Source organism: Lepisma saccharinum, chromosome 2, assembly GCF_977018435.1.
Source record: "Lepisma saccharinum chromosome 2, izLepSacc3.1, whole genome shotgun sequence".
Lineage (NCBI taxonomy): Eukaryota > Metazoa > Arthropoda > Insecta > Zygentoma > Lepismatidae > Lepisma > Lepisma saccharinum.
This window is the reverse complement of record NC_139230.1, coordinates 208891752-208906440: the sequence shown is the minus strand read 5'-3', so window position 1 is coordinate 208906440 and position 14689 is coordinate 208891752. Positions and strand designations below refer to the sequence as shown.

At 37.8% G+C, this 14689-nt stretch overlaps 1 long non-coding RNA gene across 1 annotated transcript; it reads right to left on the bottom strand.

Moving 5' to 3' along the window:
- Window positions 1-941: 941 nt before the first annotated feature.
- On the bottom strand, window positions 942-7943 carry LOC145981107 (uncharacterized). Its single transcript, XR_014440934.1, has 4 exons — window positions 7829-7943; window positions 4844-4984; window positions 2314-2449; window positions 942-1637 (listed from the first exon to the last, which is right to left on the bottom strand). It is a non-coding gene; the product is annotated as an uncharacterized LOC145981107 (long non-coding RNA).
- Between the last annotated feature and the right edge of the window lie 6746 nt (window positions 7944-14689).

Sequence of the window (14689 nt, the reverse complement as noted above, 5' to 3'; positions counted from 1 at the left end):
AGAAACTACTTTTGATCACTTCTGGTACACTTTACACATTTGGAACACTTGTGAAAATACTTGAGCGACACTTTCAGAACACATTGAAAGCACTTCTTGCACACATGAGATATATCGCAATTCAGTACTCATACTTAGTTTCTAGAATAAAAATACAGTTGAGTCACATTGAACTTGACAATTGAAGGAGGAAAAAGCAACAACTTTCACACAGAACTCAAAGTGTGTCAATTGACACACAAAAGTGCGTAATTTTTTTGACTCCAATGACACATTAAAAATGCATCAAACTGAAAGATGCACCTAAATGCATCGAAATAAATGTGTCAAATGACACATTAAAGTGGATATTTCGGTTGATGCACCTAAACGTGTCGTTGGAGTCAAAAAATTTGATGCATCTTTAGTGTGTAGAGTGACACATTGAAATGCATCAATTTTTTTCTTTTCTTGCATACCTGCAAGGGAAAAGTTCCAATACATTTCTCCACTGTAAAAAAATTTCACTTTTCAAACACTCTCTTGAAGCACTTCACATTTAATGTGCTTCAGAAGTGTTGTATATGCTGAAAAAGTGATGGAAAGGAATATTGTCAATATTATATATTCTGCAAGTGTGTTAAGTGCATTCTAGAAATTATTTTATCATTTATAGTACACTTCCCACATTTAGAACATGCTGAAAACACTTCTTAGTACACAACGAAATAATTTATCAGTACTGTAATATTTTAGGCGGAGGGAGCTTAGTGTAAATTTCTCTAGTGCAGGGTAATGGGGGTGCTAAGCTACATTTAATTAAAAAATTGAGCTTGTTCACATTTGTGCATATATAAACACACCTTTCTGCTTCAAAGTGGCATGGCCTTGTGAGTTCATGGTTGGTTATATGTGCAAATTTTGAATTGAATATTGAAACTGAAATGACACTTTCAGGAGATATTGAAAATAACTTTTGCACAAAATGAGAGATCATAGCTGAAAAAAGAAAGTAAATAAATTTTTCTTCTCATTTAATCTACATGTTTATGCCTTATCGTGTATACATGCAGATTAACAATCACAAGAATAAACCAAATAGGAAAAAAATTCAATTATGAACAAAAAATAAATGATGCAGGAGTAAAGAAGCATTGTCATTAAACAGAAAAAAATCAACAACCTGTAACCTAAAATGAATATAAAACACAGAAACACTATGAATACCATTTTCAATCACCACACCATTGTTGCTAATGAACAATAAGAGAAACTTAGGTGCAATTCATAGTAACAAATGATACAGAAGATCCTGAGACAGAACATTTATTGTTTGTCACAGATACACTGGTACTTAATGCATAGTCTGCTTTCAATCCTTGAACTTCTCACATAAGATAGATGACTTGAGGTGACAGTCTGTCTTTATGGCCTAATAGTATACATATACTGGACTAATACCATACATGTAGCACAACTTTTGGGGTAGTCTAATTCAAAACTATAGTATATGTCAACAAGTGCATAGATAAATGTTCGTAAAGTGGCACACTGCACTTTCTAGCATCTGCAGCTACCGGGACAACATTCCTTCCACTAATAGTGCCAGATAGGGTGCTTCTTTCTCAAAATCTTTTGTTACCAAACGGTGATAATTCCTGAAAATAAATGAAGCATGCATAAATATCATATTTTTTTCTTGAATTTAATTACAAAACATCACATTTATTCCTGATCAAGTATTATCCAATTAAAACAATCTCTCTCTCGCAATGAGACTTAACTATGCATCAACCCACAAAAAAAGAAAAAAAAATACATGGTAGAACAATGCCCTCAAATGGCTGTTGTACACTGACATTAAATTTGACTTATTTAATATCTGCCATGACCCAAGAACACAATGCTTTGACATTCAAGCAGATCCCTGTACCAATTTGCTTCCCTTTTACCTACACTAAATTCCATGACTCCACATCCCTTTGAGGGGTCAAGGCCTGCCAGACAGACAGCTTTTCATTGGATAATATGTGCTTAACGCATTGTGTACCATCAGCACTGTTACTGGTGTTCAAGCTCACAGTATTTTATTTATTGCATGTAGCTCCCCAACTGTTATGATGTTGGGTTAATACAGAACTTTGGAACTCCAAAGAGTTCAAACCAAGAACTACTCATATTAAAGACAACAACAGTAACCAAGAATTCAGCTCTTCTATTTTACTAATGACTACAAAATATTTAGAATCCAACTTGTCAACTTCTAAACCTTTAGTATATTACTTTCACTGTTCCTCCCCTCAACTACAGCAATTAAAGTTTGTATGCGCTTACCTTTGATGCATGAAGACGGGTACACAAAAATACTCCTATACAGGCCAGACTTGAACCCGAAACTCATCACAAGAGCACTTTCTCCTTTATGTTGCATGTCTTTGCACAGGGCCAAGAAAATATTGATGTGAAGTTACTGTAAAACAAAACAAATACCATATTTACTGGTATGAAACAGAGAACATTCAAGGTTTATTTAAATTAGCACTGGGAAAATATTACCATACCCAGGTGGTGTAAATATAATAGCAATAATATTCTTTGTAAAACTATAGAGGAGACAGATTCTGAAATATACTTATAAGCCAAAACAAAGTGAATAAAGATATAGCATACTCAATTTAGTTCATTTATATTACTTTTCTGTTCATAAACGTTTATCCTATACATAAAAAATTGATTTAAAAAATACAAGACTAATTTTTCCTGTTTATATCATATAATATGAATGTAAAACAGTCAACACTTTATCACAGAGGAACATTACTTGGAGCTTTGAAAATATAATAATTAGGAACTTATGTGAGACTAAAACAGATGAAGAGAATGCATGGTTTTAAATTATGTAATTTGTATATGAATTACAATTGGAAACTCTTCATAACTTATGCCCGACCCTGTGGCCGAGTGGTTAGCACATCGCGCTGCGACGCCAAGGGTCCCAGGTTCGAATCCCGGTCGGGCTTGGTTGTTTGTGAATGTCCATTCATCAATTTCATCATTTCATCACTCATCCCCATCTTCGCAAATTAGCCAAGAGGCACAAAACGCGAAGTAAAATAAACTAAATCAATCAATCTTCATAACTTATCTCTCTTTTCTTCTCTTCCCTCCCCCTCTCACTCTTTTCTCCTTCCCATCCCACCACCTCTCTTTCCCTCACAAAAGGATAGAAAATTTGAGAGGGAGAGAGAAAGGCAGACTGAGGGCTCACTCTATCACTCTCCTCTTCTCTCTCACTCTTTTCTTCCTTCTCTCTTTCCTTTTTCTGTTCCTTCAGAGAAAGGATGACTGTCTCACACACATATTTCTCTGTCTGTCTCCCTCTAGGAGAGAAGAAAAATGGAAGAAATGCAGTGAGAGAGAAAGGGAAGATGACACACACACACACACATATTTCTCTCTCTCTAAATGAGACACACACTCTCATACATATGTGTGTGTGTTGGAGAGAAGAAAAATGATAAATCCAGTGAGAGACACAGAGAGCGAGAGAGAGATAAAGGAGAAGAGGGAATAAAAGACATGAGTGAGGGAAGGAGTCTATTTCGATCTGACAAAGAGAGAGGCTGAATAGAGAAAGCAAGTGGAAAGAAAAGAGAAAAGAAAGGATGAAACAAAAAGAAAAACAAATAAGAGGAGAAAGAGTTCTCTCTGCTCCTCTACCACTTTCCATGACTAAATGTCATTGTAATAATTAAATTTCCAAGTCTTTGATGTGCATAAAAGTTTGTATGTTAACAGAAAAAAATACCATTCCATATCTCAAGCAATTAAGAAAGTGAAAGAGAATATACATGACTGTTTCTCGTGTTGGCCATTATTTTTGTATAGTTAAGTTACTTAAAATAATTTATCACTTGCACAAAAAAATATTTAGAGTGGTGTATTCTGGATTTTCCATCTGTGGATGACAGTTTGTATTTAAAGGTGGTAGGAAAAATTTAGAACCAAAATTACTTTATGACTTAAAAATGCATATTCCACATGTCATTAGGATAATAGGCATTACTACAGACACTTTTGAAAGGAAGCATAAAAAGAGGTAATATGCACAAATAGATAAAATAAAATAAAAGAGACAAGATATAGTTATTGCACATTAAGCAGTATAAAAGCAAAATTAAACAGCAAAATTGACATGATATCCTTATCTATAACATCTATGAGTATAAAAATAATTTTCCACAAGAGAATTCCACTCCTGAAAGAGAGAGAGACAGACAGACAGACTACAAACCTTAACAGTTAAGCATATTGAATTAACCTAAGTCTCATTTATAAAGCTGGTATCAAAGGTATGAGGGGGTTAAGATCTGATCATTATGTCATCCAATAAGAAGCTATTCAGATTGTGAGTGATGTTACGAGTTATCAGGATTTTCGAAAGGAGGAGGGGTACATATGCTTATTTTTATTAATGAGCCCTCAATTTGCCATTTTTTCTGCCTTTGATGTTTTTTTTTCAACATTTTTTAAGGAATACTGAGCAAAAGAGGTGGTTATAAGTTGTGACCCGCACCAACCCCCTTTTGATATGCCACATTGATGTTGCGTCAAGCAGTTTAATAAATCTGAGCCTTAAATGTACCTAATGTTGAAGCGAAGGAAATATATTCTGAAGACAGTTTAAATTAATTCAACTTTGACTTCTTCTATTTATATTTGTTAATTCGCAAGTCCAAATTTCAAACACGAGGAATACTTTTATCATGGTAAATTGTCTACGGAAAGTGAGATTTCTAATCACTGATTGATTTGGAAATGCAAATATTCATGTTTCAGATAACAATATGTAACACACACTTACCTTTTGCATCCTTGGTGGGTAGATATCCACAATAAGCACAGAATAATCCTTCTTCAGTCGAATCATATGCCTCACAATTCTCTGCACGACAATAGCTTCTGAATATTTCTCTCTTGTCTTCATGACAGGAACAATAGGTGCCTTAAGAATAATAATAAAAGAAACTTTTGCATGAGAACTAGTGATATCAAAACAAAATACTAGTTGAGTATATCAATTTAATGGCACAGTTAAGAATAATGAACAACAGACAAGTAGAATTTAAAAATATTATTTTTATAAAGTCCTAGGATGATCATTTCATTCTTATTACTAAGATGAGTGATATATATATTTTTTATTGTTTAAAGTGATGTTAGTATGGAATGTTAATTCGATATTATCCATTGTCTAGTTCTTGAAACTACACTGGATATGGAAAATATCCAATTAATATTGCGTGCTAATGTGGCGCGCCCAAGGAGAGTTATTGGTGGGGGTTATAACCCCCTTTCGCCTGCACTTAAAAAAAAAAAAGAAGAACGCCAGACGTACGAAAAGATGGCAAAATGAGGACGGACCACAAAAGAAAGTGCGCACGCCACTGATAGAACCATTGTCTCTAGCATTCATGGATTTTTTAATATAATATTTCTTATCTTTCACATATATAAGGTTAAGATATTCTAGATTTTTATTACGCCTACTCCTCTTTTCTAAAAGAAAAAAAAATAACATCCAGAATGTGTAAATGCCTCTCGTTCGTTTCCATATTTCTTTCCCCCTCTCTCGCTTCCCTATTTCTCTCTCTCTCCCATGTACTCGTATTTTTTCCCTTTACCCTCTCCCTCGGTTCTTGTATTCCGCTCCCCCCTCCTCTTCGGTGTATGTCTATGTATCTCTTCTCTTTCCTTCACTCTCTGTCCGGTTCTTCAATTCTCTTCCTTTCTCATATTCTCTGCCGCTTCTTTCATCTATTTTTTCTCTCCTTTAAAGCACTTCTTTCTTATGATGACATGCGAACATGATGTAAATATTTCCAACATCTCCACATAAGAAAAAGTGTTTTAAAAGAAATAAAAGAAAGGGAGATGGAAGAAGCGGCAGAGAATGTGAGAAAGGAATAGAATTAAAGAGTCAGACAGAAAATGAAGGAAAGAGAAAAGAGGCAGATAAAGATAAAGGAGCGAGTCGGGCACACACACACGGTGAAGAGAGAGAGGAGGAGAAGAGAATTGTTGGTTTTAACTACACTTTATGTACAAATAGGTTGGTCGGAACGGACCTATAGTTTAAAGCGTGATCCCAATCACTGCGCAATGTGTCTGCAGCAGGTATCGAACCCGAGATCCTTTGATTACAAGCCAATGACGTAATCAGCCATCGGGAGGGAGACCGAGGACAAGAGAGGAAAGAGGCCGAGTCAGAGACAGGCGGGCGAGAGAGAAATAGAGAAACACAAGAGAGATAAAGCAATAGAAAAACGAGCGAAATAGAGAAGCAAGAATTGGAGAGAATGATATATATCTCTGTGGAGATAGTAAAGAGAGAGAGAAAGAGGAACAAGTAGAAAAGAACAAACAGAAATAGAAAAAGACAGAGAAAGAAATATAAAAATGGAGAAAGAAATAGATGACAGAGAGAGAGAGAGAAATATAGAAGCAAAGCAAGCGAAAAGAGGCAGGCAAGGAAGAGGAATAATAACAGAGAGAGAGAGAGAATAAAGAAGAAACAGGCCGAAAATGTGAGGGTAAACATAGGGAAATGTATGCTCGAAAACAGAGGAAATAAACAGGAAGGAAGAGATACTAAAATGAGAAATGAAGATGGGAAGCTTTAACGGAAAAGAAATTGACAAAAACGTTACAAACAAAAGGGAGAGAGGAATGAGAAGGCAGTTTTTTTTATTCCAAAAAGAGAATGAGGGGTCAAGTCACCGCGAGAGAGAAAAAGTGTGCTTTCTGCCATTTTCAAATTTTATATGCCTGTATATTTGCTTCACGGCACTGGAATTGTCCGCAATGACAAAAATAAATGAAATAGGCAGAGAACAAAAGCAAGGAAGCATTGAACTCTCACCTAACACATAACTTAGTTCTTGCAACTATTTAGATAACAACGCAGCTTAATGTGAAACTATTATGACAGTAGCGTACGCAGGATTTCATCAAGGGGGGTGTTCTTTCGAAAACTTTCTACAAATTCACATTACCATTGTTTTATTATACTTTAATAATAATAATAATAATAAATTAATTAATAATTCTTATAATTAATTAATTAGTTAAATTACTACTAATAATTACTACTAACGCAGCTGCTATTTACCATTGAGTCTATGTTTTCGTTGAAACGTAAGTTTATAGACATTCCAACACATTTATCACTTCTAGGTGATTCACAAAGCACTTCTTCAACATTATTTAATGATGTGGATGTAGACTCAGCATCACTTGAGGAGTTCACAAGGGGATGTGAAATCAGTACCGGGAAGAATGTTTGCAATAAGGTCGGCAGACTCGGCACACTGCGACGAAGCAAGGAATTTTCACAATTCTCGCACGTCACTGCGCGACTTTTTGCAAAAAAAAAATAATTGCAAAATTGAACTTTGCGTCCGCTTAGATTGTGTTTGGAATGTTGTGTTTTTCTTCATGCTGCATGGGAATAATAATTCAAATTATTATTATTATTATTATTACTGTCGCAGATCTTTGACTGGGATAAATTAGCCATTTTTAATTTTTTTCTACAACAATTTCCATAACATTTCAAAAGCTCAAGGGGGGCGGGGGTTAAACCCGGTAACCCCCCTTGCGTACGCCACTGTATTATGGTATGGTAAATAATGGGCCCTGAAGCTAATCTCCCATTTTGGTGTAATCGTTGGGTCTGACCAGGTTCTTTCCTTTATTCGCGCGTTTATAATTAGGCAGTTAAATCAGAATTTCAGCGAACAAAGAAACATATAAAATGAAATTGTAGAAAACATGCATAAATACTTACTTTTCTTACTCCGAAAATCTGTGGTGGTAGTTCGTTCTCTCCTGAATCTGCACAGAACTACAATACACAGTACACAATGCGAAATGAAGCACTACTGAAACACGTGTCGCGAGAAGACGCCAACCAAGCGAAATGCTTCCGGCGATTGCGAAAGTTGTCTTCAACCCCTCACGCCTCTCAAGATGTACCGTTACGGTGGTGAGTCATGAGGGGGGGTTTGTCCAGAATTTTTCAGTAGCGAGCAGGTGGAAGAGTAAGAATAAACTTAGAACCAAAATAACCATAAGTTGGGACTCTGGGAAAAATTTCCTGTTTTGATTTTATTTTTGTTATTTAGCTTCGTATCACTTCCACTTTTGGCTAATCGCGACGATGAGGATGAGTGATGAAATTGATGAAGAGACACGCACCCATCTCCAGTCCGGGATTCGATCTCGGGACCACTTTCGTCGTAGCTCGTTGTGGTCTTTCATATCTGTGCATCGTTAAAAAGAATAAAAAGACAAATAACTATTCGGAACAAATGACAATTGAAATTTGGTTAAAATGTGCGGCTTATATTCGGGCCAATACGGTATACCTATAAAAAGAAGCGAGGCGAATCCAGTTTCTATCTAATGAACGTACGGTAGTCTATACTTGTTAACAACTCCAAAGTATATTCAATTCAATGTCAATTTTATTGTTTGTAAGGTAATGATAATAACCAGCGCTCTTTTCCTGGTATATTTTAAAATTTATAAACATGCCGCAATATTTTCAATAGTTCTTACGATGAACACAAGAACAAACAGATGTGAAGTGTACCGAAGCCTTTCTTCCCAATAATAGAGCATTGATAACAACGCTAATAACACGGAAATTTTAACTTTCTATGGCTGAAGGGCAATAGGTCAAATCTTACTCTTAAAATCCTGTGCTTAAAATAATAATTTAATAATCGGGTCGTACATCTCTGCTACACTTAACGTTCCCTAACATTTTTATCGAAGAGAGTTCACCAAAAATGACAAAACGGGTATTATTTTTACAGTGTACAAACAATGTACCAATAATAAAATATTAGTGGCTTGTACGTACATGCATGGGTGGCACCAATTGTGATGTGACATTTTATATGTGTTACTGCTTTATATAATGAAATTGATTTATGTTCATAAGATATTAATTTGTCAAAAAAGTATAAAATGACAATCGATATGACCAACAACACAAAATGAAATCATGTGCTACAAAGTGTACAAGAAGTGTACAAGACTTACTTTAAACAAAAGTGTACAGAAAGCGTTGAAGAAGTGCACACAACTTTGAATGTGTCCCCAAAGTGTGCAACAAGTGTACAAAATTTCGTCATTTCGGGTCGCACACATCTAGAACACTTTAAGTACACTTTTGCAACACCTTCAGTACACATCTTGTGCATATTATATGCAAGAAAGTGTACCAAAAGTGTACAAGAAGTGTATTTTTTTTTACAGTGTGTGTGTTGTTAGAACAAGAACTCTTCTCCCCGAAAAGTTTGGTGGGGGGGGGATTTCAGGACAAGGTCGTTGGTGGGGGGAATTTACCCGTGTCCCCCCGGGATTTCGCACCCTGCTGCTCCCATCCCGCAATAAACAAGATAAACTATGTAAATGAATGCCCTTTTTGCCGAAACTTTCATGATTGTATGACATTACTCACTGTGACTGTACACAGTTCCCGAATTTTCTTGCGATTGCGTCGTTAGTATTTGGTACCGAACATGTTGCTTGCATCTGCCAATAATGTTTCTGGACTGCCAATGATTCTAACGGAGATTATAAGCCACAATTTTACACTTCGCACATAAAATGGCTGCAAAACGGCAGCCATTAAGTGCTGCAGATGCCCCCTACCGGTGACAATCAGAGGTGTTCATTTTAAATCAAGCTCCCTCATCCTCACACACCCACACCCTCGTGGCTCGACCTCACCCTCACAAGTTATCCCCGATGGCGTAGTGATAACGTCGTCAGCTTCTAATTAAGGGCTCCCGGTTTGATACCCTGTGGAGGCACGTGGCACAGTGGTTCGGATTCCACCTTTAAACTGTAGGTTCAGTCGGGATTAGCCTTTCTGTGCATAAGGTGGACTTAAAGCAACAATTTAAACAATTCACCCTCACGATTCGTCCTACCTCACCCTTCCATGTCTTCCGGGGGGGGAGGGGTGAGGGTGATTTCTACCCTGGCGAGGGACGCCCTCCGCCCTGAGTTTTGCATGGCTGCAGTCACGAAACTTGAAGTTATGACCCTGTAATCAGGCACATAGCCAGGGGGGAGGGCTCGGTGGGCTGAAGCCCCTACCGAAATCCTACAAATATCCAATTTAAATAGTGTGTATACTGTATAGTGGTTGTTAATTTTACTTCCCCAGCAGGGTTTAACATCTTGTATAATAAATTATAATATACTGAGAAATTCTGGGCTTCTAACGCCCACTTTCCGCCTTTGGATGGATTCTGCTGATAAGGGATAAGCCCCTCCAAAATAAAACTCTGGCTACGGGCCTGCCTGTAATAATTGTTATCCCCCTTTCTCTCTCAGAAATTGGCATTCTGGGGGGGGGGGGTGGCTATTAATTAATTTCTAGAATTTCCTGTCTGGAGGAAAATGACAAAATGATTTTTTTTTTGTTTATTTTTTTTACTTCGCGTTTTGTGCCTGTTGGTTAATTTGCGAAGATGGGGATGAGTGATGAAATGATGAAATTGATGAATGGACATGCACAAACAACCAAGCCCGACCGGGATTCGAACCCGGGACCCTTGGCGTCGCAGCGCGAAGTGCTAACCACTCGGCCACAGTGTCGGGCGAAAATGACAAAATAATGTATTTTAAAATTTCTCAATATAAAAATTCATAATTCAGAAAACAGATGTGAATTTTTCAATGTTCATGTTACAAGCAATCAAAACGAGATATGCTCGACATTTGAAACAATATGTGCTGCTTTAGTAAGTAAATGTAATCTAATAAGTAAATATATTTGATTTAATTGCAACGGAAATTCTTATCTACAAGGCAACCTACATTGGCAAGCGTGAAGAGCAGACCAAGGCCATCCAATATGGCGCTCATGCGCGTTCTGACGTAACGGGGAATAAATTACTGGCGAGAAACCAAGGCAAAGAACGAGAGGACTGTTGTCCAGCGCGTTGCGTCACTGGTGTGTATTTTTAGCAGTCTTTCTCCAGATACCCGACTCCAACCATTCTTAGTCGGTCACTTGCTTCTGATGTTGACCCCTTGGCTGCATTTTCCCCCTTGGGTGTGACACTGTGGGGATCTAGTTTCTCACACCCAGCAACTTGGATGACTCAATATGTAAGGCTGTCGCGTGCAGAGTTGCCAACCTCTGAATATCCATTTCCTGCATCCCCTGTGTGTGTGAGAGAGCTTTCAATCAATACAAAGCTGTATTTTGCATTTTGCTCTTGTTCTTAATCAACCAACTTTAAAACTTTATATATATATATATATATATATATATATATATATATATATTGCGTTCATGAACACGATTATTTATAACCAACATTTATTTTACCTCACTTTTCTGCCATTTTTGGCACCTGGAGCAACTCTGAGGGATAAAGGCGGCCACCGTGGTGCTTATCACATCACCTCCAAAATGATCGAGATGGAGAATGTGTGGGGCCTTATCCCCCTAAATGTGCCTTCATGGCACGGTGCTATATACCATTACCTTGCGAGGAGCAACGAGCATAATTTGTAAATGCATGCGTGGGATAAAAATTCGTGTAATTACAGTTTTATCTGTCGCTTGGAGTTAAGAAGCTCATCGCAGGTTTCAATGTACTTTATAGCCATCCGGGCCAAGATTTCCATCCAGGCAAATACCATGGTGGCACCTTTAAGCAGTGTTAGAATTGAAGAAAATTCAGAGGGGGTAAACTTCAGAACTACCGGTTAGTGTCGGCAACTAGGTGCCGTGGTGGGCAGTTGCACCCCCCCCCAATTCTTGCCGCCGCATTATGGCCTCTTAATGCTAAGCCTTGTTTAAAAATAAAAAATAACCTGCCCTTGAACCCAATCGCCGCTACTGATTTTCAATGTATAAATGATATGTTGCAGCATGGTGTCCTTCGTACAGACTCATTCCAGAAAATTTTGTCACAAGAAAATCGTCTCTGTAGGGTAGGTAGAGTTGAAAATTATCCGGAAAAACGCTTTTTTTTTTGGATGTGAGGGAAACATTTTCATTCGATATTTTTCCTTTGCAAAACTTGGCATCACGTACTGAAACTGCAAGCGAAAGCGAAATACTGTAGGCTACCCGAAGTTAGCAAAACTTCCTTTTTCCGAAAAAGATTCATACATTCAAAAATGTAGTTTTTTTTTCTGAGTTTAGAACCATTCACAGCGATAAATATCAATGCTCGTAATGTTCTATCCTTCGTTCGATTTTGTTGTTTGGTGAAATCACGCTCATTTTGCTGAAACATCTTTTACACTCAGTCGTTGATATTGAAATGATATGTAGTTTGCAGAAATAAGAATACACATTCAAAGGGGGAATTTTCTTTCCCTGGTTGGGAATCAAAATATAAATGTAGAGCCGGGGATGAAGAAAATTGAAATGGGGGAAGTTCCCTGGCTCCCCCCTTCAATTCGAACCCTGCCTTTAACAAAGACCACTGATGCTTTCCTCTATTTTACTTTCATTGTCCCCTTGCTTTTCCACAACTGTTAAGGCGCGTTGACAGGTCGACTCACGATCTTTCCACCGAAGGCTTCGGGTTCGAGACCCGGTCCGTGTGTGAGTGATTTACTTGTTGAGTGTCTCTTCCTTCCGTGGCGAGATCCCCCCCCCCTCTCCCGCCTAATCGGATATTGCAGCATGGTGCCAAGGTGTAAAAGTTCTTAAAAAAAATAAAATATATACATTATTTTATTTATTATTATTTAAGGAATAATCCAACTCGCACCATTATTCCCCCCTCCCCTGTGGGCACCCCTTTTAAGTGAGCGGGAAATAAAGAATGCTGGTGGTAGAACTTTTAAAAATTCATTGCAAGCCACAAATCTTTGGATTTATTTACGATGAAAAAAAGTTGTGTTACGTAAAGTATGCAAGCTAAAGATTAAAAAAATATCAATTTTTTTCAGCAAGGAGGACCCTTGTTTACTTTCAACTGGATTTTCCAACTGGAAACATGGTTTTAGAAAATTCAGTTCCCCCGAAACCTAATATTTCGCCTCGTGTTATTCAAAAGTTGGCACACTTGCACGTTGCTGCTGAAATATTCACAGATCACATTCCCAAGAGCCCGTTACCAACCAACCAACCCCTCTGACCTTGTAAATACGACGCAAAATGATCCGACGTTTAGCCAATGACATTCAGTCTAGACAAACTGAAAGAAACAATTGTTTGTTTATGTAAACATAATTTCAAAGCTCTTCAACTGCAACCGGTAAACATTTTTATCAGTGAACCATCACGTGACATGACGTCACCTGATCTGTCAATTGCTTGGTGCTTGGTCTAGCTTGGTCGTCTTTTCCAGTCAGTGCGGAAGCAGCTCGCGATTCTTACGGTCGCTCTCGATCGACGTTCAGTGTTACGCAATCTAAGACTAATTAGTTAGAAATCTTCGAGCAAAATGTCCAACCTTAAGTGCGCAACTGAAACTGCAGGTTCGTCTGCAGAAAAGTCGGGAAAACAAAATGAGGAGCAGATCAACGATGCTGTGAACGACTCGTCAAAGGAGTTAGAAGATTTGAACCAGGTTCAATGGAGTTTCACCAGCAGGGATGACGATGATGAATCGCGTTTCGCAAGTTGTAGCTCTCCCCCTCCGGTGAAGTATGATGGTAATTTCATTGAAATGTTGGAGAATGTGCTCTATTTCTTTTATCTAAATCTTGTGCTGAAGAATAGGGCTGCAAAGAAGAAGAGAATCATGGAAGGTAAATCCAAAGAAACTAGTGCATCTGAGAGTACAGATTCCGAAGAGAATCCAGAAGGACTCACCCCCGTCCAAAGATTCTTTAAAAACCGAAAGAAGTTTAAAAATTTGAACCAGAAGAAGAACGACGGTAAAGTGAATTCGTCAATGGATTTGGAAACATGCAGGGATGACGATGATGAATCCGAAGGCACTAGTGCATCCGAGAGTACAGATTCCGAAGAGAATCCAGAAGGGCTCACTCCCGTCCAAAGATTTTTGAAAACCCAAAAGATGTTAAAAAATTTGAACCAGGAGCAGAACGACGAGGCAGTGAACTCGTTAATAGATTTAGAAACTTCGAGCCAGGATTCAACATACACGGATGGCGATGGTGAATCGCGTTTCGCAAGTTGCAGCTCTCTCACCCCAGAAGACGAATGATGTTGATTGCGGTGAATTGTTGGAGAATATGTTCGATTTATTTTGTCTACTTTTTGTGCTGGAGAGAATGCTTCACTCTTGTCCAAAGGTTCTTCAAAATTCGAAAGGAACGTCGATTGGTAAAGTGCAATGGCAGCTCACCTTCTGAGGAACCTCAAGAGTATATTGCTTTACCTGAGGAAGCAGTTGAGTAGGTGACAACTTCTCTCTGTTCCCAAGAATGATGTACCCCCCGTGAACTCTTCTGTTCGCATAAGATTGATTGATTGTCTCAGGTGTTGATTGATTATTTCAGGTAATCAAAAGTATACGTGCCACGACTTCAGTGATTGGTGAAAACAGGATAATTTGTTGTTTAATGAATTGAACAGCGAAAAGTATGTGTTTAAAAGATGTAGTGGAACAACGACATAAGGAGAAATACGAAAATGTAAAAAAATATAAATATAAAATGTAAATATATATCGAAATCAGTAGTTTGA